This window comes from Castor canadensis, chromosome 12, assembly GCF_047511655.1.
Source record: "Castor canadensis chromosome 12, mCasCan1.hap1v2, whole genome shotgun sequence".
Taxonomy (NCBI): domain Eukaryota; kingdom Metazoa; phylum Chordata; class Mammalia; order Rodentia; family Castoridae; genus Castor; species Castor canadensis.
The window spans coordinates 111184598-111212499 of record NC_133397.1 but is presented as its reverse complement, the minus strand read 5'-3'; the positions used below and the strand labels follow the sequence as shown (position 1 = coordinate 111212499).

The 27902-nt window shown below is 42.1% G+C and overlaps 1 protein-coding gene across 3 annotated transcripts in view; it reads right to left on the bottom strand.

Moving 5' to 3' along the window:
* Positions 1-18368, bottom strand: part of Slc16a1 (solute carrier family 16 member 1) — a 48834-nt gene extending 30466 nt beyond the window's left edge. The window contains exon 1 of one of the 3 annotated variants that reach the window (XM_020156568.2): positions 18016-18368. The gene's annotated coding sequence lies outside the window, so the exon portion shown is untranslated. Of the gene's footprint in view, positions 1-111; positions 400-18015 lie in introns of those variants that run through there. The other 2 variants (XM_020156569.2, XM_020156567.2) reach the window with 2 other exon arrangements.
* Positions 18369-27902: the final 9534 nt, after the last annotated feature.

Genomic DNA, 27902 nt, shown 5'->3' with positions numbered 1-27902 from the left:
CCTCTCTCCCTCCCCGGCAGACCAAGGTCTGCGCTCGCGCCGGGGTCTCTTCGACCACCCAGGGAGCAGCTAGGGCACCTTGGGGTGCGCGCGGGCTGCGCCCCAACTAACCGTTATGTGCGCGGCTTGCGGCGCCGAGACCGCGCGTGACGCGGCGGCGCGTGCTGAGTTCCTCAGGGCCCGGCTCGTGCCCTTCGCCCGCCGCCGGCTTGGCGCTTTCCAGCACCCACGCGGACAACTCACCCGTCACGTCGCAGCTCGCCACTTTGTCTGGCGGGGCAGGCGCGGCTGCCTTATAACCCGCGGGGGCCGGAGCATGCGCACAGGGGGCGGAGTCGCCCTTCCCGGCCGCCGCCCCCTCCCTGCCATCCACACACTGAGCGGCAACTCGCGCCTCCGCACGCTCGCGGCTGCGCGTGCCCGCTCGCTCGTGCGCGCGCCGGCGCCCCCTCCTCGCCACGTGACCGGCGGCCTGACGGGACCCGCGCGGCGCCCCTGCGCTGAGGAGAGCGTCTTCGGGCGCTGGCTCCGTCCTCGCTCCGCAGTCTCTGAAGAGAAAAGGCAAAGGCCGCCCCAGGGCCCGACCCCGAGGTGTGGGGGACGGTGGCGCGCGGAGTCGCCGTGAAGCGACCCCGGCGCGACTCGGACCCAGGAAGACGCCAGGGGCCGGGGCCAAAGAGCAGGGGCTGTGGACTCGGATGCGCCCGGTTCCAAACCGGCCTGGCACTTGAGGTCAGCGACCTGAGGTAGTCGCTCAGGACCTCCACGCCTGTGTCCTGCGCCAAACTAGCGACAGAAGTAGGACCGACCTCAGAGGCGACCTAGGGAGAGCGGGGCCTGGCGGGGGCATTTGATGAAGGCGGGGTTGAAGGAGAAATCTGAAGCAGTGCAGGTGAGCGGGTGGGACACTGTGGCTCAGGTCGTAGGCTGTGACAGTCCATGATCTCAGGCCACATTGCAAAGTTTGGGACAGGGTGGAATTGCAACTAACGCGGAGAACTTCAGCTGAATTGTTTTCTCTAATCCTCAACCTTTGAGTAGAACTACTGCGAACAATCTACAGCCAGGGGACCTGAGGCTTAAAGAGGTTAAGTAACTTTTAGGAAGTCACCGGCTAGGAAGTGACCAATAGTGATGGATTCTACAGCCTGATTTTGGCTTAAGAGCCATGGTAAATTCTCCACCCAAGTTGAGATACCAAAGTGCGTCTCTTGAAGTGATCAGATTAAATAATCGTAATGTTCCTGATGCCTAAGTCCCTGGAGCAATATTTTAAAAAAAGTATTGATTGAGGACCCTGCCTTAAAAACCTTGCAAGTTCTTCCATGAGACTGCATCAGGCCAAATAATACATTTGAGCACTTGCTGTATACTAAGCCCCTGTCTTTCCCCTTAGGTATTCCTCCATCCCACTTCTCACTCTCACCATCTTCTTCTCATTCCCTCAACCCTTTAATTTCCACTACCTTTCCAGGTAGGCCTTGCAGTTTCTGTTTTGCAAATAAAGAATCTGAGACTGAGAAGTAGGGGATTGCAGCATCAGGTCCTGGGAGGTCCCATGTACTTTCTTTCACCCACTCTGCCTCTATCTCAGGCCATGAAAAAGTTTTCAGTAAGAGTTCAACATGTTAGTATAAAACAGTCCAAGTACAGCTTGTGAGAGATAATGACTTTTTACATTCGATGCATGCAGAGAATGGGAGGACACTTCTGATCAGTGGGGTAACCTGGACTTGGCCACCAGTGTGTCAGGATTTTTAGAGTGGCAGCAGCATTCAGGTAGATGGTTTGGAAAGCTGAGTTAGGGAGACCGGGCTCTGGTTCAGGTGTGAGTCTATCAGGACCTGTGCTATGGAATGTGGTGAGAAGCACTGGTAGGTTCACAGTGTGGTCCTGGAAGCCAGGTCTCCTGTTCCACCTTTGATAGTTGGCATTTACTAGCTCTGTGCTCTTGGGCAACTCATGCTACCACTCCAAGCTTCATCTTCCTCATTGGGTTATTATGACAATAGAACTAACATTTGTGTCAGACCTTAATATATTTTTTTTTTCTGTCCTGGGAGTGGAACCAGAGCCTGTTAGACAAGTGCCTGCCTGCCTGCCTGCTTTCCTTCCCTTCCTTTTTTTTCTGTTCTTGAAAAATCTTATTTTCAGGACTGGGGGACTGGGGAACAAAAAAAGAAAGAAAGAAAAACAAAACAGATTTTAACCCTAAAGTCTCCTCACTTTAATAGGACTCTTCTTCCAAGGCTCATCCTGAGCAAGGTCTTAGCAATATATTCATACTGTCATACTCAATATATTCATAGTACGTACATATCGTAATTTTCCTTTTTTTTTTTTTTTTCTTTTTTGAGGATAGCTAGCAAAATTATAGCTACCTCAGACCCTATGAAACTGGCTCTGCCCCTGATAGGGACCTAGTGTTGTAAAGGGTATAGGCTTTTGGGTCAAAAGAACTGGTTTCACTCTTGGGGATATACCCAAAAGACTGTTACTCCAGAGGCACCTGCACATCCATGTTTATTGCGGCACTATTCACAATAGCCAAGTTATGGAAACAGCCAAGATGCCCCACCACTGACGAATGGATTAAGAAAATGTGGTATCTATACACAATGGAATTTTATGCAGCCATGAAGAAGAACGAAATGTTATCATTCGCTGGTAAATGGATGGAATTGGAGAACATCATTCTGAGTGAGGTTAGCCTGGCCCAAAAGACCAAAAATCGTATGTTCTCCCTCATATGTGGACATTAGATCAAGGGCAAACACAACAATGGGATTGGACTATGAGCACATGATAAAAGCGAGAGCACACAAGGAAGGGGTGAGGATAGGTAAGACACTTAAAAAACTAGCTAGCATTTGTTGCCCTTAACGCAGAGAAACTAAAGCAGATACCTTAAGCAACTGAGGCCAATAGGAAAAGGGGAACAGGTACTAGAGAAAAGGTTAGATCAAAAAGAATTAACCTAGAAGGTAACACCCACGCACAGGAAATCAATGTGAGTCAATGCCCTGTATAGCTATCCTTATCTCAACCAGCAAAAACCCTTGTTCCTTCCTATTATTGCTTATACTCTCTCTACAACAAAATTAGAGATAAGGGCAAAATAGTTTCTGCTGGGTATTGGGGGGGGAGAGGGAGGGGGCGGAGTGGGTGGTAAGGGAGGGGGTGGGGGCAGGGGGGAGAAATGAACCAAGCCTTGTATGCACATATGAATAATAAAAGAAAAATGAAAAAAAAAAACTGGTTTCATCACTAGGTGTGGTGGTGCACACCTGTAATCCTGGTACATAATGAGACCCTGTTTCAAAAAAAAAGATGAAAAGGACCTGGTCCCACCACTACTATCTGGGCAGTTAATTCACTGAACTCTTCTGGGCTTCAGTTTCCTCCCCAAAGTAAACTGAAGATAATACAAGTCTGAGCTGTTGTGATAATCAAATGAGATAGTATTTGCAGTAGTGATTGGTATTTCTTGGAAAGTGCTCTGCAAGTGTTTATGAATTAATATTGTTAGAATTTGTCTTTATAAAGTGCAAAAAAGAGAAAGAACTAAAGAAGCCCAAAGAGTTGGTATGTAGCTTAGTGGTAGAACACATTCCTTGCAATATACAAGGCCCTGGGTTTGATTCCCCAGCATCAGAGGGGGGCAGGAGGTAAAGGTTCTTTGCTGAAAAGCAGTAATAGGGTGGGTGAGATGAAGAGAATGCTAAAATTACAGGCGGGGTGGACCTGGGAGCCAGATTTATGCCAACTTTTATAGTTGGTACTAAGTTCGAGCCCTTAGGCAAGTCATTTTACAACTCTAAGCCTCATTCTCCACTTTACAAAAGGATAATACCTACCTCATAGGGTTATTATAACAATAAAATTAGTACTTATTTCAGACCTCATTTTTTTTTTTCTTTCATTCCTAGAGATGAAACCAGAGCCTGCTGGTACAGGTAAAATTCTTGTCCTTCTGCCAGGTATTCTTGAGTTAAGCTATGAGATGGAAAGAATAAACTAAGAAGCATAGGATGAGAATTTCAAGCTGAGAAGGGCAGATCATTTAGCATACCCCACATTTTACACAAATGGAAATAGAGGCCTGGAGAAGCCACCCATCTAATGAATGGCACAATCTGAAGAACTAGATACACAAGCTCCAGGTTTGTAGCAAGTACAGTCTTCAAGACAAAAGCATTTTGCTGGAGGCATGGCTCAAGTGGTAGAGTGCATGCCTAGCAAGCACTAAACCTTGTTTTGCCCCACCAAAAAAGAAAAAAAGATAAAAGCATTTTGTCATGGGGTCTTTGAAAATCAGAGAAGGCATGGTGCTCCCTAGTGGTTTTTAGCTTTATGGTCAAAATTCCCAGGATTCACATTGTCTTTCTTAAAGGTTGACAGCCTGGATGATGCTATGCTGATCTGCCTCAGGGAAATGCTGTACTGAACTGTTGTTTGCAAAGTTGTTAAGTGAGCAAAACTCTGAATATTTCTAGGTAAGAGTTTTAACTTTAGATATTAGTGATGAGATGAGAAATGCAAATGCAAAGCTGTGTGTAGTGGTGCACCTTTATAAGCCCAGCATTGGGTAGGCTGAGGCAGAAGAATCCCGAGTTTGAAGGCAGTGTCTGCTACATAGCAAGACCCCTATCTATGTAGCAATAGCTGGACATGGTGGCTCATATCTGTAAACCCAGCTACTTGAGGGGCAAAAATCAGGAGTTTCGAGGTTGAAGCCAGCCCAGGCAGAGTTAGTGAGATCCTACCTCAAAAACAAAATAAAACTGAGGCATAGCTCAAGTGATAGAGCATTTGCCTAGCAAGCATAAGCTACTGAGTTCAGTCATCTGTACCACAAAGAAAAGGGGAAAACAAGCAAACAGAAACAAATGCAAATGCAAAATTTGAAAATTCTAACAATGTAGATATTCTTCAAGTTAAGTAAGTTGTCTCATTGATTTTTCTGGAAAGGAGAAAAATAAAATGACTGTGTTTTGCTGGAAAACTGAAACTACTTAACTCACATTTCCTCAATGATTCCATCATTTTTGTGATGTACGAAATAGGAAGTTGCTATTATCCCCATCTCACTAACCATAAATAATACAAGGAAGCATTCTTTTGAACATAATCCACTAAGAACCTTCCCCACCCTCATAATTTACAATTAGCAGGGAAAACAAAGTTTGTTTTTGAGCCATTAAGAGTAACGGAAATAATGCCATTCCTAAAAACATTCTGCCATGTGTGGGACACGTATGTAATCCCCTTGAGAGACAGAGGTGGAGGATGTGAGTTCAAGACCAGCTTGGGCTACATAGAGAGTCCCCGTCTCAAATAAATTTAAAAAAAGAAACAAACCTTCTTTAAAGTTGAGAACCTGCAGTTCAAGGCATCTTCATTAATTTCTTATTAAATTTTAACTATAGGCCTGCTGCTACTCAAAACCTAAGTGTGATTTATGCAAAGAACTTGGAGGCTTTTAATAACTTAGTGTAACTGAGATGTACTTCAGGGAACTTTCTGACTTCTCCCTGTTTCTCCTTAGCTCTTTTTTTTTTTTTCTGGTGGTACTAGGTTTGAATTCAGGGCTTTGCACTTGTTAGGCAGGCACACTGTGGCTTGAGCCATACCTCCAGCCCAAGGAGCTAGTAACTTTTTACTTCAGCTGATAAACAGCAGCCCTCCTCAGCTCTTCTTGCTCTGAATTGACCCTTCTTTAATCTCCAGCCTACACCAGTTCAGCTTCCTAATCAGTTACTTCTCTGGCTCCCTGCTAGCATGAGATAATTTGCTCAAAACCATTTGATAGAAAACAAATTGATTGCAATAAAAATTTCTTCAACATGGCAAGTTACTTAAAAATGGCCATTTCTAACCACTGGTTTTTTGTGTGAGTTTGGTAATTTTGGTGGCCAAGAATTTGTTTTCCTGTTTCTTTGAATCTTTGAGAGGGTTTTTTTGTGCATATACATATAAACATATTTTTCAAGGAATTGTATATACTAGTCTACATTTTTAAGTATTTGTGGTAGCTTGATAGTATACAAAATTTCTGTTGTTTTTTAATAATTATCCAAAAATTAATATAGCTTTAAAAACAAACTTTTAAGCTTAAAACTTATGAAAAACTGACTGTAATACTTGAGACTTTAAAGGTGGTAGGGTTGGGCTATAGCTCGGTGGTAGAGTTACTTGCCTAGCATGGACAAGGCCCTGGGTTCAATCCCCAGCACTACTAAATAAATAAAAAAGACTTCAGAATGGCAACATTATCATCTGGGAAACAAGTAGCTGAGAGTATTCCTATTTATCCTCTAATTCAGTTTAAGTTTTGCCCAGTTCACCTGAGCCTCTCTTTATGGCTATTCAGTTCATGTGTCCTCACTCCATCTTGTGGTCTGATAAGGCTTGTCTCCTATACCCTGACTCAGCCAGCACAGGGCGGTTTTGGTCCACACTGTTTGTAACCTGCATCATTGTTTAGGATCTCCCCTAGGAAGCATCCTTTCTATATGTGGTCCTACCTATTTGCCAGAACTGGTTGTTCCTGGACCTTGGCTTCTTCAGTCCTAACCTGAGCATCTTTCTTCCTTCCTCCCTTCCTCTTTCCCCCTCCTTTCTGTCTTTAGTATTTTAGGCAGACAAGACAGGGAGGAGGTTAATAGGAGTTACAAATTGATGACAGCTAACATATGTGGGATACTTATTCCATGCCAGGCATTGCACTAATACTTCATATGTATTAACACATGAACTCCTCACAAAACTGCTATAAGCCAGGCACTGCTATAATCACCATTTTACAGATAGATACAAATACAGAGGTTTAGTAACTGCCCAGGGTCACATAACCAGTACTGTCTGGAGTCATAAGAAAGTAGTCATCATTTAGTTTACAGCAAAAATTCATGAGTAGAAATTGTCATTTGTAAGTAATACCTTTGGAGATAAATGCATAGAATTTGAGGCCATCTTGATGCAGACAGCTCTGATAGACCAAGGTGTCAGTGGCCTTTAATCCTAGCTACTCAGGAGGTAAGGATTGGAGGATCACGGTTCAAAGCCATCCCTGGCATATAGTTTTTGAGACCCTATCTCAAAAATACCCTTTGCAAAAAAGGTCTGATGGAGTGACTCAAGGTGTAGGCCCTGAGTTCAAACCCCAGAAAGAAAAAAAAAAAGCTGCAGTACAGCCAGTCATGAAAGGCTATGAAAATAGAAAGTACCCTGTAGAAAACTACCCCCGTTTATCTGAATTTTGTGTGGGGTGTGTGTAAGTCTCTAGGCATCTAAGTTGGGAACTGACCTGTGTGACATGTTTTTTCAACAACTTAATTTTAAATCACGAGGCACCCTCTCTTGGGGACCCCCCACCCCAGTCTCTGGGCGCTCTACTCGCTCACTTTACACTTTCCAATAAACACTCCCACTTAAAAAATTTTTAATCACCTATTGGACTGTGGGGAGGCGGGGAGCACTTAGTTTAGTGGTACAGCACTTGCCTAGTATGCATGAGACCCTGGATTCCACCCCCAGCACTGCAAAAAGTAAAGCACAGAATTCAGTTTGTGGTGACTTCTGAGAGCCCCAAATCTGCCATCAAGTCCTGTACTGTACATGATCTGTAATACTTGTACCCAGGTGAGATTCAGGCCCTACTTCTGAGCTGGGTATTAATACAGCAAAGCCTTCCCTGCCACACCTTACCTTTTGTAAAAATCATGGGGTCAGATGTTATGCCAGTGAATGTACTCTGGTGGATTACCTTTTTGTGGTCATATAGTAAAGCCATTCTCTGGTGGGTAGAGTGTAAAGGTTTCCTATTAAATAAGGGAGATGTCCTCATCACCAATCATCACACAGAATAACTTGGCACCTAGACAGTTGGAAGGTGACGCTTCTGGATATGACTTTTTTTTTTTTTTTGGAGGTACTGGGGTTTGAACTTGGGGCCTTTTTAGGGTGTGGACTTGAAGAAGTTAAGAACTGTTGAGGGCCCTCTTCACCAATAAGGGGACATGGCCTCTGCCCAATGCTGCCTATTCCTAGAGAACCAAAATAAGAGTAAACATTCATGTTTTGTAAGTCTGTAAGGGCTGGGCATGCTGGCTTACAACTAAAATCCCAGCTCAGGAGGCAGAGACCAGGAGGATCAAGGTTCAAGAACACCCTCAGCAAAAATCTAGACTCCATCTCAACAAATAAGACAGGTGTGATGGTATAAAGTTTTTAATTATAAAGGGGACACCACACAGGAATCTGAATGGAGGTTAGAAAGTGGAGAGGGGTTGGGCCGATGAGAGGGGCAAGCAAAACACTGCAGCTGGCTTGTCCCTCAGCATGGTCTCTGCTGCACAATTTCACATGTAGGGGAAAGGGTGAGTCTTGCCCGAGTCCTCCGGGTACCTATGGTGGTTTATGAAAGACCTCCCAGGGAAACATAGTCACAGAACAAGGATCTTAGTAACAAGAGTTGGGAGTCCCCTCCCTGATAGGGATCCTTCCATTGCCAGCTTTGCAGATCTGGACTCATATTTCCCGATAATGCCTTACAGCTCCATCCACAGTTTTCCCCTATCCCAGACCCATGGTTCCATTTTGGCCACCATGGCCACAGTGACTGAAAGGGCCACTGCATCTTGTGCAAGACAGCCTTCATTTCAGCCCCAACACCACAGCCAAATGGGCAAGGTCTTTTCTCTCCAGTATCTTAGACTCCTGGCGTGAGACTGAGGGAGGGCTTTGAACTCCTGTCTACCACCTCTAATGTACCAGTGAGAAAGAAATGGGGCATCTTGTAGTAGTGGAGAACCCTTGGTTCTGTGCCATCTACTCCCAGGACACCTGGTCTACTCTTACCCCAGAGCCTAAAGTGTAGTCTCCAAACCATGGCAGGAAGTAGAATCTGGAGAAATTACATGCCATACAAGAGGTTAATGAGAGGCACGAAGCCATAAATTGCTGACAAGCACCACATCAGTGTGGATATCCAAGTAGAGGCTGGGTCTGCCTCCATCTCTTGTTCCATTAGGCCCAGACTTGCTAAATAATGGGTTTTCACTTTTATTTCCAATTTAAAGATTAGTCAATTCAGGAGCCTTCTAACACTTCTGTTTCATTAGTCACTCATTTGATCAGCCCAGACAAGACCACATGGTGCATGAAAAAGCCCAAATGTGCTTTAACTGTAACAGGAGTACATAATTCAGGCTTTGATGGCTACTGACACTGCTTATAGAATCCAGTGGAATGAGTGAGGCGTTGATGTCAGGATTTACTGGGGGAACTCCCAGCCCCTGCAACCTAATCCCAAACAAAGATCTTCTACCAAGAACCCAGAGCAATCCTATTCCATCCCCTAAGTTTACAGGTGTGTCACTAAGTTACGCTTAGTCATAAACTGAATAATGTTTACCATATGAATACTATAAAACTGACATATAACCTAGGTCTACTAGGTTGCGCTAGGCTTTCTTTTTTTTTGTCCTCCATATGTAGTTCAGTCTGGCCTGGAACTCACTTTGTGACCTGAAGTAACCTTAAACTCTATTTTCCCACCTCTGCTGCCTGGGTGCAGGGATTACAGACATGTACCACCATCCCCAGCCACTAGGCTACTTGTATTCATTTATTTTGTTCAAAGTCCTGAGGTCCTAGGAAAGGATAGGGATTATAAGAATGATAAACAGGGAAATGTGGGGCTGTTTCCTGTTCACAATCCTGAGTCCCCAGCCTTTGTACACACTGCTGCTTCTTTGTAGAAATCACTTTTTCCTAGGCTGGGGATGTAACTCAGTGATGGAGCACTTGCCTAGTATGTGCAAGGCCCTGGGTTTAGTTCACAGAAAAGAGGATAAGGAGTTGCTTCTTCCTCCTACCTGGCAAGCTGTGTATATAACAGCATGGAAGAGAGGCAAGTACACTAATAAGGGAGTGCTTATAGCAATTCTGCTACATAATTTGAACCTCCTTTCAATTTAGCTTTCTTACTAATTAATGTGAGTTAATAAGGCTGTATAGTTTTTGTATTTCCCAGATTTTTTTCTTCATAATTATTTTTTCCCTCTAATAAATTGCTTTGGAAGGCCACCTCCAAATCCAAATTATTTATAATATATTTCATTTCCTATTTCCTTCCCAGGGTGCATGATTACTTTTGGAAAGATGTTGGTTTGAAAATTCAGCTCCTTATCCTGCCCTACCTCTTTTGGAAGATGCATCTCCTTTTTGTTACTGTCTGTTGTTTGTCTTTGAGATAGGATCTTGTGTGTATATAAGGCTGGCCTCAAACTTATGATCCTCTTGCCTCAGCCTCCCTCATATATGCCTCCATACCTCACTCTCCCTTTGTTTTTAAAAAACATTGAAGGGTGTGGGGGTGTGGCTCAGTGATAGAGTCCTTGGTTAGCATGTGTAAGATCCTGGATTTGTCACCAGTGCTTCAAAACAAAAATAAAACATAAATATAATAAATAAAAATGGTTGTCACTATGAATGCCCCCTGTATAACGAATATATCCTAATAAAAATTTTATAATATAAGTAAATAATAATTGTAAAAGGCGTCGAGGGACTGGAGATGTGGCTGAGGCAGTAGAACACCTGCTTTGCAAGTTTGAAGCCTTGAGTTCAAACCCCAGTCCTACCAAAAAAAGAAAAAAAGGCACTGAGAAGTAGAAACACTCATACGTGAAAGTTAAGGACATTCTCAGGAAACTGGGACTCTAGGCAGTTGGAAGGTTTTTTGGTTAGTTTTGGGTTGTTGAGACAGGGTCTCACTATGTAGCCCAGGCTGGCCTCAGACGTGACTTAGAGATCCTCCTGCCTCTACTTGCCTGGTCCCGGGATTACAATTGACCTGCAGCTGGTTTCTCAGTCATTTTCCTGGCCTGCCTCTTGGCATTCTGCCCTCATGAGGGGTTGGGAGAAATTACAAAGGTGGTTATAATACGTTAGAGGTCCTTACTCAAGTGTCTAACTTCCCTGGATAGTTTGATTCTTGCATCTAAACTATATGTGGCTTTGGTTCAATTAAATTTTATGACACCAGAATTGTTGAAAAGCAATAAATAGTTATTGTGTAATTTGTTTCTGTTTGCTATCTCAAATATTAGTGATTTGTGTTTTTAACTTGTTTGGAAACAATGGGCTATGAACTTTCCTAAACCTTTGATTCAGTGCTCCATTTGAACCACAAAGGACATTGTCACAAAGAAACTGAATATTACTTTCTTTAATGATGTCACTTCCTATCTTCTCTCCCTTAAAGTGTAGCACTATAAATTTCTTCACACAGGCCTACTTCATCTTTGAAGTCATTCAAATTGACTTCTGTTGATGTAGGTGTATGGCTAATAAATACTTGTTGTTTCAAAGCATTGGGTGTCCATATAATAATGACAATATATGGCAGCTAGCACTTCATCGTGTGTCCTGTGTGTCAGGCACTGTTACAAACATTTTTCAAGGAGTTGCTCAATGTAAAACTGCTTTTATCTGGTTGTCTTTATTTTTCTGGCAAACTCTTAAGAATCTATGCAGCAATAAATTCCACAATGCAATCTTCACTTCCCCAACAAAAATGACTAGGATTCCAGTGTTTTCCCTTGCTTCTATTGACTCCAAAAAGCTGTCAACTTTCTAAATTCATGCTAGTTCCTAAGGCTTGATGTGAATACACAACAGATAACTGCTTTGCTTATCTTCCAACATAAGGCAGTAGGGCTGGGGGTATGGCACAGGTGGTAGAATGCCCACCTAGCAAGTATGAGGCCCTGACTTCAAACCCTAATACAGACCCAAAAACATTTAGGGTTGCTTGTATAGCTCTGTGGTATAGGGTGTAGTGCTTTCCTATACAGAGCATGCCCAAAGCCCTGGGTTCTCCAGCACTGGGGAAAAAAAAATTTAATTTCATACAATTATGAATTCTAACTATTTAGTAGAAACAAAGTTGGCAAAACAGTCATTATCCAAATGAGGGGCATGACTTATTAATCGTTCATAAGAGTTAGCTGGACATTGTGGCCCCAGCCTTAGTCCCAGCTACCTGGGAGGCTGCGGCAGGAGAATCACTGAGCACACAAGAAAGAGGCCAGCCTGGGCAGCAGAGTGACACTCTGTCTCACACAAAGTTTGAGTTGATTCATTCTTCTAGACCGAGGAGGGGGTTTGCCAATGAGTAGCAATTCTTCCACAGGTTTATGGATAGAGGATAATCTGGCTTTGTTTACTGAGGAATTTTTTAAGTATTAGCCTCAAACTAATTTTGTAAAAATGCTCTTCTATCAACCAAAGCTCTTGCTTAGCTACACTGCATTTCTACTCTCTCTGAAGTACTTACAGATAGTGGCCGCTTATACCCTTAAAGTTTGGTACGGTTTTGAGAAATTCATTTTTTTAACTTGTTCCAGTACTGGGGATTGAACCCAGAGCCTCATGCACACAGTCTACTACTTTAGCCATGCCCCCAGCCCTATTTGCTTGTATGTTGTTTTTGAAATACAGTCTCACTACCTTTGCCCAGGTTGGCTTCAAACTCTGGATGTTCCTGCCTGGGCCTCCTTAGTAGCTGGGACTATATGTGTGCATGACCATGCTAGGGCTGGTACATTCATTGTAACACGACTCCTATACAGTATGGATTCCACAGGACTTTAATAATTGCTGTTTTAGTTTAAGACACTTATTTAATCACTTTATTTCATTCAAGTATGTATTCATTCATGCCATGTTCATCAAATGTGCAATGTAGGTATTCAAATATCAGCTAGCACCAGACTACCAACTAGGAAGATTTGTATAATGAAATTCTAGTTTTAAGTAATTCCTATGTGTGGAATAAAATTCAAAAAGTGCAAAGGAACATACAATAAAGAGGAAATTCCCCGTGCACCCCTGGTGCCCAGCCATTACCCTCATGTCTCCAGAATCAACCAGTGTTGCCATTAACATTTTTTGGTCCTTTTATATTATTCTACAGATATTCTCTCTATATATAAAAAAATATACACAGGTATAATCTTGCATGTGTGTGTGAGAGAGAGAGAGAGAGAAAGAAAGAGATAGAGACTGGGATTTGAATTCAAGGCTTCATGCTTGCTACAGCTTGAGCCACACCTCCAGTCCATTTTTTCTGGTTATTTTTGGAAATGGGGTCTTGAGAATTATTTGCCCGGTCTGGCCTTGAATTGCTATCCTCCCGATCTTAGCCTCCAAGTAGCTAATATTACAGGTGTGAGCCTGGCAGATATATTCTTTTTGGTATATATTGACAGCATACCACATACACTATTCTTTTTTCACATAACAGGTTTTTTATTTGTTTGGCTCGCTTTTGGGGTTTGGGTTTAGGGTTTTTTTTGGCAATCCTGTAATTTGAACTCAGGGCCTTGTGCTTGCTAGACAGGCATTCTACCACTGCAGCCAGGCCCCCATCTCTCACATATCAGTTTAATGGTTAAGATTTATTGCTGTTGGGCTGGAGGTGTGGCTTAAGTGGCCTTGACAGCATGAAGCCCTGAATTCAAACCCCAGTACCACCAAAAACCAAAAAAGATTGATTGCTCTTTGGCTTCATTAGGTTAATGTCAATAGCATGGCAACATATTTAAATATTAAAATGTTAGTAAAAAAATAGATTCCCTAGAAAATACCTTGAAAAAATTTCTGTAAAATCAGTAAGGACAATGCTTATTTCAGAATCAAAAGATTATCAGAAATTCTTACCTTGTTGGACATGGTGACACAAGCTTGTAATTCCAGCACTAAGGCAGGAAGACTGAGAGTTTAAGGCCAGAGTGGGATACATAGCAAGATGCTGTCTCTAAAGACATAAATACATACTTTTTAAAATTATAAAAATAGTGATATGCAATTAGTGTAAGAGAAAAACCTAAAGAAAAATTAAAAGTGTAATAATAGAGCTAGTGGCAGAGCTCAAGTGCTAGAGCTCATGGCCCTGAGTTCAATCCTCAGTAGTAAAAAAGAAGAAAAGAGAGAGAGAGATTATTACTCTTGGGGAAAGAATAAAGACTCAGAAACAGCTAAAGGAAGAAGAAGTTGCATGAAAATGAGCACTGGTGTCTATACATGGTCAGCATATTGTGAGGTTTTTTGTTTTGTTTTTCTTTCTTTTTCTACAGTACCTGGGATCAAACCCAGGGCCTTACACATGCTAGGCAAGCATTCTACTACTAAGCTACATCCCCAGCCCTCTACTGGTGTGTTTTAGATTTGAAAAGCAAAATAAAATAAAATGATTCATGGATAAGCCAGAGAACAATTGAAAGAGAAAAGACATTATGCCAGGTGTAGTTGTGCACATCTGTAATCTGCCCACTCAGGAGGCTGAGGTAGGATTGTGAGTTCCAGGCCAGCCTGGGCCACACAGCAAGGCCCTGTATCAAACACCAAGGGCTGGGAGATGTAACTCAGTGGTAGAGTGCTTGCCTAGCATGCACAGCCCTGTATTTGATTTCCAGCACCCCAAAATACAAACACAAATCAAACAAAACAGGAAAAATGGGCAAAAGAAAAGATTAGGTGTTTAAAAAATGCAAATGTCCAACACAGAAATATGTTTAATAACAATTCAACTGGGTGAACACCTGTGATCCCAGCTCTGGGGAGGCTGAAAAAGGAGGATCTTCAGTTCAAGGCCAGCCTGTGCTACAGAGCAAGACCCTATCTCAAAGTAATAATAATTAAACATGCATACTGACAAGGAAGTCTCTAAATTATGAAGCCCAGTACCTCAAGGGGTTTTCATATGGCATAAAAATGCAGCATATTAGCAACTTTAAAAAATTTTTTTTCTGTGAGCCCTTGCTCACACTAGGCAAGTGCTGTTCACTCAGTTGCTTCTCCAGCCCATTTTGTTCTGGGTCTCGCCATGTAGCCCAAGGCTGGCCTGGTACTCTTGATCCTCCTGCCTCAGCTTCCTAGTGCTGGATTACAGGTGTGCACATCCAAGTGCAAGTGTAGCAATGAATTCTTTAAATTAAATAATCTAGTGCCTCAAGTATATCTGGAAACTACCACTCATACATTACTAGTAGGCATCATTGCTAGTAACCTTAGGAAATAATCATATTCTCTTGTACAAGTTTGTCCATTGCACTGTTATTCATAATAAAGACACAAATAATTTACGTTCAAAACAATAGCAGATGAGTTAGTATGTGGTATTTCCAAATAATAGTTTACAAATACAGCCTTGAAAAGCAACCATACTTTAAGAGAATATGGGAAACGGGGCCAGGGATATAGGTCAGTGGTAGAACACTTGAGTGCTTGCCTACCATTTGCAAGGCCTTCAGTTTGATCCCCAGCACCACAAGGAAAAAAAAAAAAAAAAAAGGCAAGCTAGGTGCTGGTGGCTCACACCTGTAATCCTAGCTACTCAGGAGGCAGAGATCAGGAGAATTGAGGTTCAAAGCCAGTTTGGGCACATAGTTCTTGAGACCCTGTCTCCAAAAAACCCTTAATGAAAAAGAGCTGATGAAGTGGCTCAAGATGTAGGCCCTGAGTCCACACCCCAGCACCACAAAGGAAAAAAAGAAAGGATAATATGGGAAAATGTTTACAATATTACAAATAAAGAATTCAGGTTTCAAAATACTAATAAATATTAAGTGATCACAACTGACTCTTAAAATAACCTACACAGTACTGTGGTAGTGGCTCAAGTGGTAGAACTGCCTAGCAAGTATGAGACCCTGAGTTCAAATTGCAGTACAACAACAACAACAAAAAAAGTAATATTAGATTATAACTCAAAATATTAAGGGTGTTTATCCCTCAGTCATGGGGCTATTGGGAAATAAGCAGACACTTTACAGAGAGCTATTTTAAAGCATCTAATTGTTTTAAAAACTGGAAATGATTAAGCATTCCACACAACAAAGATGAAAAAGAGGAGAGTTTTTCAGATGAAATCATAAAATATTGGCTAGAAAAACTCGAACCAACTCCTTTATTTTACAGAAGAAAAATTCAGATTTATCCAAGGCCACACAGGTAGAGTTTGAGCCCAAACAATTGGATTTTCTAATTTCCAGGATCTTTAGCTCATCTTCTTCCTTTTTATTTATGTAAAATGCAGTAGCTGACAAGTGTGTTCTAACTCTGCAAAGATAGATGGGAAAACTTTAGGATAAAATGAAAAGCAATACTTTAAATGACATGCCAACATGTCCCTTCTTCCTGTTTTTGAATTGACATTTGCCAAGAAATTATCCATACCCTTTTGTAATTATCTTCAGAAATAAAACTGCTAAATAAAAACTCTAACTCAATTTCATGATGCTGATTTAAATATTCCTCTCTTTCTAGCATCCTCCTTTCTTTCTCAGCCGTGGAAAAAGCCATGAAAGCCATGGACTGATACAAGAAGTAAAAATTGGAATGAACTTTCCACAGACCTGGCTACAATCTCAGGGGTTTTGTTTGGATGGTTTTTGGTTTGGTTTGGCTTCTTTGCAGTACTAGGATTTGAACTCAGGGCCTCATGCTTGCTAGGTAGGCACTCTAACACTTACGTTACTATGACAGATCTTATCTGTGTTGGGTATTTTTGAAATAACTATTTGCTGAGGCTGACTTCGAACCTCTATCTTCCTTATCTCTGCTGCCTGTAGCGAGGATTACAGGTGTGAGTCACTGGTCCCTGGCTTCGTTTTTTGAGACAGATTCTTCCTATGTAGCCCAAGCTGCCCTTCAACTTACCATATAGCCTAGCTGGTCTTAACCTTGAGATCTTCCTGCCTCAGACTCCCAAGTACTGGAATTAAGGTTGTATGCTACCATGCCTGGCTCTAGAATATGAATTTTTTGATGGCTAATGTTAGAAAGGATTGATGTGATTTCAACAAACCTAGTGTGATTGTCAAAAAATGTGATACCCCCTTGTATTAGAAACATAACATCATGGGCTGAAGGCATAGCTCAAGTGGTAGAGTGCTTGTCTAGCAAGCATGAGGCCCTGGGTTCAATCCCCAGTACTGCAAAAATACATACATACATAAAATTAATACTGGGGGGAAATTCTCAGCTCTAACATCATGTTTATTTTCGTTTATGAATTTAGTCACTCAACCAATATTTATTGAGCTCCTGCCATGAAACTTATTCTGTGTTATCCATGGATATAAAACAGTAACTGAAACAGATCGAAACTGTGACCTTGGAGCTTAGTCTAATATGTAAGTCTCTGCTAATGTATATTGTAAGGCAGCAATGGTGTCTTATTTATCAGTACAATGAATGTGGCAGGTTTTCTCAGCGTATTTATAGGCTAAATGAATGAGTTTTGCTGGGGGTTACTTTGCCATGAATTAGGAAGTAGTTATTACCTCTGACATATGTTTATGGGGATTGAGAAATGATATGGGTTAGCAACAAGCCCTGACGTGACCTTCCTCTTACCTTTAGTGTGCTCCTTCCAAAAGCATCCCATCCTTCAACTCATCCAAAATTGGTGATGAAAAGACTTCTGACACAAAATTAATTTAAGCATGGCCACCCAGTGATAAAGCAAGCAGCCTTGGTGCTCAGACACCTCTGTCATTTAAATTAGAACAGATCGTTGTCATCACAAATGCAGTTTTGCTCTTTAGGAAGAAAACCCTTTGATGTTTATTTTGGGACAGTTTTCGTAGTCCTATGACATAATTTGGGGGAATAATCTGAGAGATTATATGACCTAGCATTTTTGGAAGCAAGTACCAGATTCCAACAGCAGAGCTAACAAATCTCTAAAGTAATATGTGTTTTTATGACTAGAAAGTTAGGAACATTTACAGTTTTTGAGACAAACTGGTATGCAACTATGCCTTTTCATTTACTGACATCTTAGTCAAATCAGGGTCTGTGCTTTTGAGTCAAAGAAGAAAAAGCTTACAAGGGCTTTCTTCTTTCATCTCTCTTGTAAATAATAGATTTTCTAGTTTTAAAAAGCAAACACCTGGCCTCCCTACCTCTTATCCACTTAACAGATAAAATTGTGCTTACCTGGGATATCCAGAGTTAGCTTCTACTGTGTCTTCCAAAGGAAAGGGAATGTTGTCTTCTGGACTGGTAGAAATGGAGGAAGACAGTAGCTCTCTGTGACCTTGTTTTTTGACATGATTCTGGCATCTGTGCAGAATCTTTTTGGTAGCTTGTACTTAGTGACTTTCTATCAGATACAGAGACTAGGCACCTGGGATCTGAGACTGAACCAAGCCACAAGTTTCTAGATTTCTTTGAGGGTAGGAGAGAGGGGGTCTTAATGTTGTTGTCACTCTCACTCAGATGGGCTTCAGAGCCCAGTTAATGAGTGGGCACCGTGCCACTGGAAGAGAGCTATGAGCTGGGATCTCAAAGGGTATGCACTCTGAAAATAAAATCGTAAACCAGAACATCTGATGTGTGTCTCATACACAATGAAGCAGGGAGGGCTGCTGACGGAAATGTCACACAGCTGCTTTTAGCACTTGGCTCTCACTGGTGAAGCTTCCCCTTCTGTGGCTACGCCCCACCTTCTTCCTGCCTGAGAGCCATTTAGGGTGCTTTAGTTCTCATCCTGCAGGCCTTGTAACAGGCTGTAAATTGATAGCGGTTACATCAGTGTGGTTCATGGTTTGTTGATGGGCCTGGTGGCCATCAACTGGCTCAGCCACTCTTTGAGTCAGGAAAGAGTACCTACCTTAAAAGAGAGTTGTGTGCCCTGTCCTGAAATGTTGGGAATATGGCCCAGCTCCCAATTCAGCTCTTGTCTCTTTTTCTTTTCTTTTCTTTTTTTTTTTTTGTGTGGTACTGGGGTCTGAACTCAAGGCCTGGTGCTTGCTAGGCAGGTGCTCTACCGCCTGAGCCACACTCCCAGCCTGAGCTCTTTGTTAAAAATGTCCCTTGAACAAGCTTCTTTCTTCTACAACTTCTCCAGTTATACAATTAAACACTGTAATCCTATATGAATTTGTAGTGGGATTGTGAGAACATCTTATTCCCTCCATCTGGAATTCTCTTCCCTTTAACTTTTCCATTGCCAAATCCTTATCCTTTGGATTTCAGTTGGAAATATCAGTATTTTGAGGAGATCTTTCCAAATACTGCATTTTTCCCTTGATTGCCTCCCTGCAGTTAAGTTAGGAACACGAGATTACAGCTGGCTCTTCAGGCTGAGGAAGGTACAGGTTAGTGTCTTCCCCAACCCTTTCTTTCCCTGTCACAACAACCACAGAGATTACATGTTCCACAACAGCTATAAGGTACAATGTGAGTCATCTTGGTTACTGAGTCTCTTAGTCTGCTAAAGCAAAATGCCTGAGGCTAGATAATTTACAATGAATATAAATTTATTTCTCAAAGCTCAGGAAGCTGACAATTGCAAGATCAAGGTGAAGCAGTTCAGCATCTGGAAAGGGATACTCTCTGTTTTCAAAATAGCATTTCCTTATAGCATCTTGGGAGGAGGGGGTGGAACTGTGTCCTTAAATGGAAGAAGGGACCAAAGGAACAACTTGCTCCCTCAAGCCTTTTTGTTAGGCACTGATCCATTCATGATTTGTGACTCATGGCCTAATTGCCCCTGAAAGGCCCCACCTCTTAATATCTTTGCACTGGGAACTAAGTTTCAACATGAATTTTGAAGGAGATGCACACATTCAAGCCATAGCATTCCATCCCTGGCCTCTAAAATCAATGCCCTTCTCACGAATGAAATACATCCATTCCATCCCAACAGCCTCCAAAGTCTTAACTTCTTCCAGTATCAACTTTAAATCCAAAAGTGTCATCCAAATACCATCTAAATCAGATGATACTCAAAGTATGATTCATCCTAATGCAAATAGCTCTCCATCCATAAGCCTGAGCACTCAAGTAAGACATGTACTTCCAAAGCATAGGCAGAGTATAGACATTCCCATTCCAAAAAGTAACAGCAAGCAGGTTCCAGGTAAGTCCAAAACCCAGGAATGCAAACATTGTATCTCGAGGCTGAAGAATGCTCTTTGACTCTATGTTCCCCTTTCCAGACACACTGGGACAGAGGTTGGTTCTCCGAGGTCCTGGACAGCCCCATCTCCACGGTTTCGCTGGGTACAGCCCATGCTGCAGCTCTGGGGAGTGGAGAAGGAGGTGGAGTTGGATACCTGTTCCTTTCTCAGGCTGGTCCTGAACCCAAATGGCTTTACAGTTTTGGAATTTCAGGAGTGGCTCTGCCCCTATTACATGTCTAGGCATTGTCCTTATGTGGCTCTCTGCAGTGGCCTTGACCTCAGTGTTCTGCTGTGCATTGCCACAGGGACTCTGTGGCTGCCCTGCCCCTGTGGAAGCTCTGTTCTCGGGCCCCAAAGCTTTCCGAGATGGCTTTTGAAATGGAGGTAGAGGCAGCAATGTCTACAGCTCCCACATCCTACATGCCTACAGAGTCAGCCCCACAAGGACACTGCCACGTTTGCCACTTGTGCTTTCTGGAGGGGCTACCCGAGCCTCACCTGGGCCCACTTGAGGCGCCCTGGCTGGGGTGGCTGAGGAGTGCTGCATTAGAACGTGAGGAGTAGAGATAAGACAGTACTGGGCAGTGAGCCTTGAGGCCTCACAAGTCCCATGAGCACCCCTTCTAAGCCATTCTGCCATAGAGGCTCTAGCACTCTGGGCCTCTGATAGAACTGGCAGCCTCAAAGATCTCTGAAATGCCTCAGAGTCATTCTTCCATCATCTGTTGAACAGTAAGTGGTCTCCTTCTAGCATCCTGATCTCCTTATCAAATGCTTGCTCAGACCACACCCTTGGTATTCTCTTCCAAGCAGGCTTTTACAACCTGGCACAGGCTGAGAATTCTCCAACTCTTTAAGTTCTGCTTCCTTTTTAATTATAAATACCATCTTTAATTTGTTTTCTCACATTTTACTAAAGCAGTCAAAAGGAGCCACCCCCACCCCCACCCCAGCACACAGCTTAGGTATTTCTTCCATCAGATACCCTAGGTCCTTGCTGTAAGCTCTGCCTTCCACAAAGCATTAGGACATGGACACAGTTCAGCCAGGTTCTTTGGCAGAATGCCCTTCCCTGCAGTTTCTTGTTCATTTCCATCTGAGACCTCATCAAAATGGCCTTTCCTGTCCACATTTCTACCAGCATTGTGATCACAGCCACTTATGTGACCTATAAGAAGATTTAAGTTCTCTCTAAGGCTCTCTCCTGAGCCCTTACCAGAACTGCCCTTAACATTGCCCTCACCAAACTGTAGGTGATTTTTAGCATACACCTCCACTCTTCCAGTCTCCACCAGTTACGCACTTCCATGACTGCCTCCACATTTGCAGGTGTTTGTTAGAAAAATCTTGATCTCATTGGCAACTTCTTAGTCTGTTTGTGTGGCTGTTAAAAGAGAGAGGGAGGCTGATGGAATGGCTCAAGTGGAATAGCTCACCTAGCAAGCATGAGGTCCTGAATTCAAACCCCAGTACCACCAAAAATAATAATAATAATAATAATAATAAAAAGGTTGTCTAAAAGAGAGAGTAAGAAACTTATCAATAATACAAATTTATTATTTATTTATTACAGTCTGGAGGCTGACAAGTCCAAGAACAAGGTGCCAGCAAGCTGTGTGTCTGCTGAGGATCAGGCTGTGCTTCCAAGATGGCAAAAGGGTACAGGGGGAAATGCTGGGTGAAGCCTCTTTTATAAGGTACTAATTCCATTCACAAGAACTCACCCCCATGGCTGAAACTCCTCCTAAAGGCCCTACTCTTAACACTGGCACTGCAGACCAAGTTCCAACATAAATTTTGGAGGGGGCACAGGCATTCAAACCATCACTCTCAGCGAAGGCGAGGAGCAGAGTAACACACTGCCTTTACTGCCTCCCAACCTGTGCTAGGTACAGGACATGGTGACAGGTACATTTTCATTGTTTAAGCCACTGAGAGTTCAGGATTTGACTTCTGGGATAGCCACCATTAATTGTCCTCAGTAATAAAACTCCTGTTGTTTATTTAATGCCTTTTATGCATGAGGCACTGTACTAGGCTGTTTGTAACAGTGATGTATTATCGTTAAAATCCTGAAAATTCACTTTCCTTGCCAAAAGGGAAGTAGGTTCAATATTCATTCTGAACTGTTCCTTTAAAAAATTTTTTTGTAAGATTGATGCAAACCTTAAAACTTCAGAAAGGAAAAAGGATTTTAGGACTGAATTCAGATGAGTCCTTAGATCCTGATTCTGTGGTGTCTGAGTAGATTACTTAATCTGCCTTATTTTTCTATTGGGGAATCATATTTTGCTACTAATATCACAGGTTATTGTGATGACCAAAGTGAGCTAATCATATAAACTGTGGAGCATTTATAAATATAAGATGAGCATTCTCACTGAATCTAAGACATGTAAGGCACACCACTGTATACTACTAAAACAGAAAAAAAAGCTGCAAATTAATCTGTGGCTCAGTACTTTGTTATTACTCAATTTTATTGAAAGGACTTATTTCGACTTACTTATATTCATTGGCTTTTTTCTTTCTTTCTTTTTTTTTTTTTGGGGTGCTGGAGATCAAATCCAGGGCCTTGAGAACATACTCTATCCCTGAGCTATATCCCTCTCCTATAGAAATGGACTTTTATTATATATAACATTTGTACATTGATAAAAGTAAAATATAGGGGAAGTAACTCAGTTGAAGTAGTTCAGAATGCCTTCATATTCAGTTTGTTTTCTGAATCACTTTGACTCAGAGTCACTGATTTCTGTATTTTTCAGCAGTGTTACCAGTGCTATCGAGAGCACTGATGATTCAGCCTTCCTTAGGTATTTACACTGTTTTTTTCTTAAATTTTTTTTTTTAATTTTGGTGGTACTGGGGTTTGAACTCAAGGCCTCATGCTTGCTAAGCAGGTACTCTACCACTTGAGCCACTCCACCAGCCCTTCCTGAGGTTTTCTTCCAAGCCCCTGCCACCTGTTCTTCAAGTTTCATTTTGATGCTGCTCCCTCCCTCCTTACCACACACACACACCAAAAACAAGGGGGAGGGAAAGAGAGAGGTATGATAGCAAGTTTTTACTTACATAAAAAGTCTAAAATACATCCAAGATTCAGGCATTAGATAACTTACACAGATTCAGATGCACAAAAAGGTGGCATCCAAAAAACAAAACAAACAAACAAAAAAAACTGGCCATAGAAATTAGAGACCCAAGTGACAAGGAGATAGTTTTGGGTAACTCTACTAATGGGAGAAATTACTGGAAAGAAATCTATATTAGGAAATAGAAGTATAAGGCAGAACCTCCCACCCCCAACACATACTCAAACCTTGATTACCTTTGAGGCTGGCTGACCCCAGACCCCAACTAAGGACTAGTCTCCTCATATCCTTCTCACAAGAAGTGTTGAAGTCCTTGGAATAGAATGAAGCTTAACCTGCAAATTAGGGTCATAGACCCAGACTCAGAGGCTAGAGGGATAGGGGACCCACTAGTATACCAGGCAAATGAAATGCTACCTTAAATTATTAATAGGTGGGGATAAGGTGGAGTGAGTGGTTAAAAGAATAAACTTTATTATGTTTCAGAAATCCACCAGATAGAAGAACAAAGCTCCACAAAATCTGGAGACCCCTAAGGCCTATGTCAAGTCTACCTTCTCCTTTTTTTATTTTCGTTTTTGTTTTTTTGTGGTGCTGGGGCTTGAATGCAGGGCCTACACCTTGAGCCACTTCTCCAGCCCTTTTTTGTGGTAGGCTTTTTTGAGAGAGTTTTGTGTACTATTTGCTCAGGCTGGTTTCAAACCTCAATCCTCCTGACCTCTGCCTCCTGAGTAGCTAGGATTACAGGCAGGAGCCACTGGCACCTGGCCTACTTTTACCTTTTGTTTATTTATTTTTCTGTGGAACTCAGGGCCTCTCACTTGCTAGGCAAACACTCAACCACTTGAGACACACCTCCAACCCTCAGGGCTACCATCTTTAGGACACTGTGTTAAGACTTTTTGTCACTGTAAAAATACCTGAGAAAAACAGCTTACGGGCAAAAGATTTATTTAGCTGGCAGTTTCAGTCCATGCCTGGATAGCCCCATTGCTTTTAGGCCCGTAGCAAGGCAGAAACATCATGGCAGAAGGGCAAGACAGAAGAGTGATGCTCTCCCGATCGCAGCCAGAAAGCAGAGAGACAGAAAGAGGTCAGGGAGAAGGTATGTCTTTATAGGGCACATCCCTAGTGACCTACTTCCTCCAAATAGGTCCTACCTCCTAATATTTCCACCAACAACAATGCCATCAAATTAAGAATCCAGGGCTGATGGAGTGACTGAAGTAGTAGAGTGCCTGCCTAGCAACCATGAGGTCCTGAGTACAAACCCCAGTACTAAAAAAAAAAAAGTAAATGCCAACAAATTATGAATCCATAAGCAGATTAACTTGTTGATTAGGTCAGAGTGCTCATGAACCAGTCACCTCTCTGATAACATTCACCAGCTGTGGATCAAACATTCAGCACATGAACCTTTTGAGGCAGGGGAACCTTCGTATCCAAACCATGACAGACGCTTTCCTCAACAGCAGTGTTGTAATGTCTAATTTGTAAATCAAGGTAAAATTCACATCATTCTCTGATTATTTTGTGGGTAGGCACATTGATTCCCCATTGAGATTTTAAGCTTGTGGACAGTAATGGCATCTTTTAAAACTATTTTGCATATTCAATACCTAGCATAATGCCATGTAATACTCAGAAAATTTACTAAGGTCTCTTCCTATTTCAGTATGGAAGAGATTGTACCTTGCATGATGTCTATAAGGTAAGGCAGGCCCAGGTTACTTTTTACCATTCAGCACATATTTTTCAAAGAACCTAGCCACTCCAGAAAATCTATCTTATTTGCAGAACTATTGCATAATCTGACACTCCTCTTCACTTCACTGGAATGCCCTTGTCATTGCCAAATGCTGCCTTGCCTCGTGGAAATTCTTGGCCAGACCTATGGATTGCCAGGCCTTGCAGCTGTTGACCCTTGACGTCCAATTCTCCTATAACATCAAATCAAACAACATTTCTTTTTTTTGGAAGTACTGGAACTTGAACTCAGGACTTCATGCTTGCCAAGCAGGCACTCTACAACTTGAGCCACTCTGCCAGCCTCTAACATTTCTTAATGACTTAATAAGATCAAGCACTGAGCTAGTTGTCATTGAAGGTATGAAGAATGATTGCTTCTCTCAAGTGGCATAGAGTTTAAATATTTAGTACCACAACAGTAACAGAACTTTGCTGTTTTCAGAGGTTTTAATTTTTTTCTTAGTTTTGTTTTTTATGGAGTCTGCTGGATGTCTCTATAATTTTGTTCAGATGACTGAAGAACATGGAAAAGCTACCATTGATGCATAACATACTGCTATTTTGAGTCTTTTATGTAAAATACATACATAAATATAATTGCAAATTTTTAAAACTTTAGCTATGCTGTCAATTTTGGAAAAAGGTATCTTAGTTTACCAGGTTCAGTTGGCATTGTACAGAAATTAATAGCCATATTGGACTAGGAAAGTCAAACTTAATTTTTCCCATTTGCACAGGGGTAATGCCTTGTGTTATCTATGTAAGGGCTTATCTATGTGGGTTCCACTATAGAAACTAATAAAGTATTCTCTAAATAGTTAAAAAAAACAACTTGAATAGTTAAATAGCAAGAACATACCTAAATGGCAATTATGAGCAGTAGAAGAGATTGCAAAAAAAAAAAAAAAAATGCTTGTAAGACCTCACTGGAGCTGAACCCCAGTGGCTCAGACCTGTAATCCTAGCTACTTGGGAGCCAGTCAGGAGGGTTGCAGTTCAAGATCAGCCCAGGAAATAGTTCATGAGACCTCATCTCCAAAATAACCAGAGTTAGCATGCCTCAAGCAGTAGAGTAGCTGCTTTGCAAGCATGAAGTCCTGAGTTCAAGCCCTAGTCCCACCAAAAAAAAAAACTCTCAATGGAGAAAGAAATCGATTTTACTCCTATCTAAAGTCAAAAAACCTTCATAGGAACTTACTATGTCCTGTTTTCCTTTGTGTCACCATTTTGAAATGCATTTACAGAAATATAAGTGTCCCTTAAAAACCTTTTTACCTGGATCACTTCTCCTCCCTTTTAAGTCCTCATTTGACCTGATGTTACTCAATGGCACCATCGAGATTTCTGCCTTGGGAAAGGTCCACCTCCTCTCTTTTCTGTTAATTCTCAGTATTAGAACTGGTTCTCTTGTCATGTTTGTTTTTATATTTTCTAGACCTGGGAACCAAGGACTGTTACCACGTCTCAAGTCTCAAAGGCACTGCTGTGTTATCATAACTTATGATCTTTTCCTAAGATGTTAGGAATCTGTCTGATTTCTACACAACCTCATCTTCTGCCTGGTATATGATCATAAGAACCACCTTTCTTCTGAAATGAAGAGGCTTTGTCAAAAACAGTGCAATTGCAGCAAGAGGTATGACTCAAATGGAAGAGCACCTGCCTGGCAAGCACAAGGCCCTGAGCTCAAACCCCAGTACTGCCCTACTCCACAACAATACAATAGCCATTGCCTGCTACTTCTTCACCTTGTGTTCCCTGCTCCCTCCCTACCTCTCTTTGGCCTTCATCTGCTTCCTTATGAGAATGAATGCCATCCCATTCCAAGTCTTCAATCAGTGTGTTCTAAAAGGAGAGAAAGCCTGAGAGTATGAGTCAACTTTATTCCTGGTGCTGAACCCTGTTTGTGCTTGTATCAGTTGCCCTGAGGAACAGGGAAGAGAAATGCAGCTTCTGCTTGTCTTGCTATTAAAGGGAAGCGATTGGCATCAACCCATTTGACTAACTTAAAAGAAAGGAATTACACACTGAGCTCCTGTTGTATGCACACAGGGCATTACTAAGTATTTACTTTATGGTTCTTGTCATGTTATAATCGCCTTTATTAGCCTTGGTGCTGGCTTCTTAGACAAAAAAAAAAAAAAAAAAAAATCAGACTACCCCAGGAGATCCACAAGCATCTGCCTGGTGGCCTGGCAAGTGAAAATGCACTCCTTCAAGCTTACCAGGTGTAGTGGCTATAAATGTGACCTGCTTTTCTCCTGTCCTCACTTTATATCACAGGGATTTGTGTGTGCCCCTATGTCCCTGTTAGAATGTAGCTTTCTAGGATGGGGATGTAGCTCAGGGGTAGAGCAGTTGCCTAGCATATGCAAGGCCCTGAGTTCAATCCCTAGCATCAAAACAAACAAACAAATGTATAAACAGAAAAAAAAGGGCGGAGGGAAGGGGGGAGAAATTATCCAAACATTTTATGCACATATTAAAAAAAAGAAAAAAAAAACTTCCAAAAATTAATTAATTAATTAAGACACCTTTTGAAGGAGAGAATGGAGAACCTAGTTTCTTTTTTTATCTTCATTCCCCTTCACATTATCAAGTGGTACATTGTGCATACCAATGTTCAGTAGATGTTTTTTTAATCAATCAGTCAATCAATGAAACCTTGCTGCAGTGATGGCCTGTCATTTTTGCCTGGCTTTGCTTAAGCCTTTCGACTCTGTATGTTAGCTCTCTTCAGTGTTAAAAACAACAACAGCAGTTACCCATAGCAACCATGAGAGCCAATGACAACCAGAGACAGGGCAAGGAATCTTGCTGAGGGGAAAGTCATGAGACCCTAACTCAAACTGACCCATGGAAGGTTCTGAAGAATGACATTTGAAAGGGAGCCTATGGAGACACCCACATTTGGCAATAGTATGTGTACTCAGCATACAGCCTGCGAGAGACCTTGCTCTGTGTCTCACCCTGCTTTGACACAGAGAATGAGGAAGGGGAGGCTCTGCCTGGCCCCAGCCTGTAATCCAGAGTGGTTCCCTGACATGAGGATTGCTGAGACTGAGCAGATACA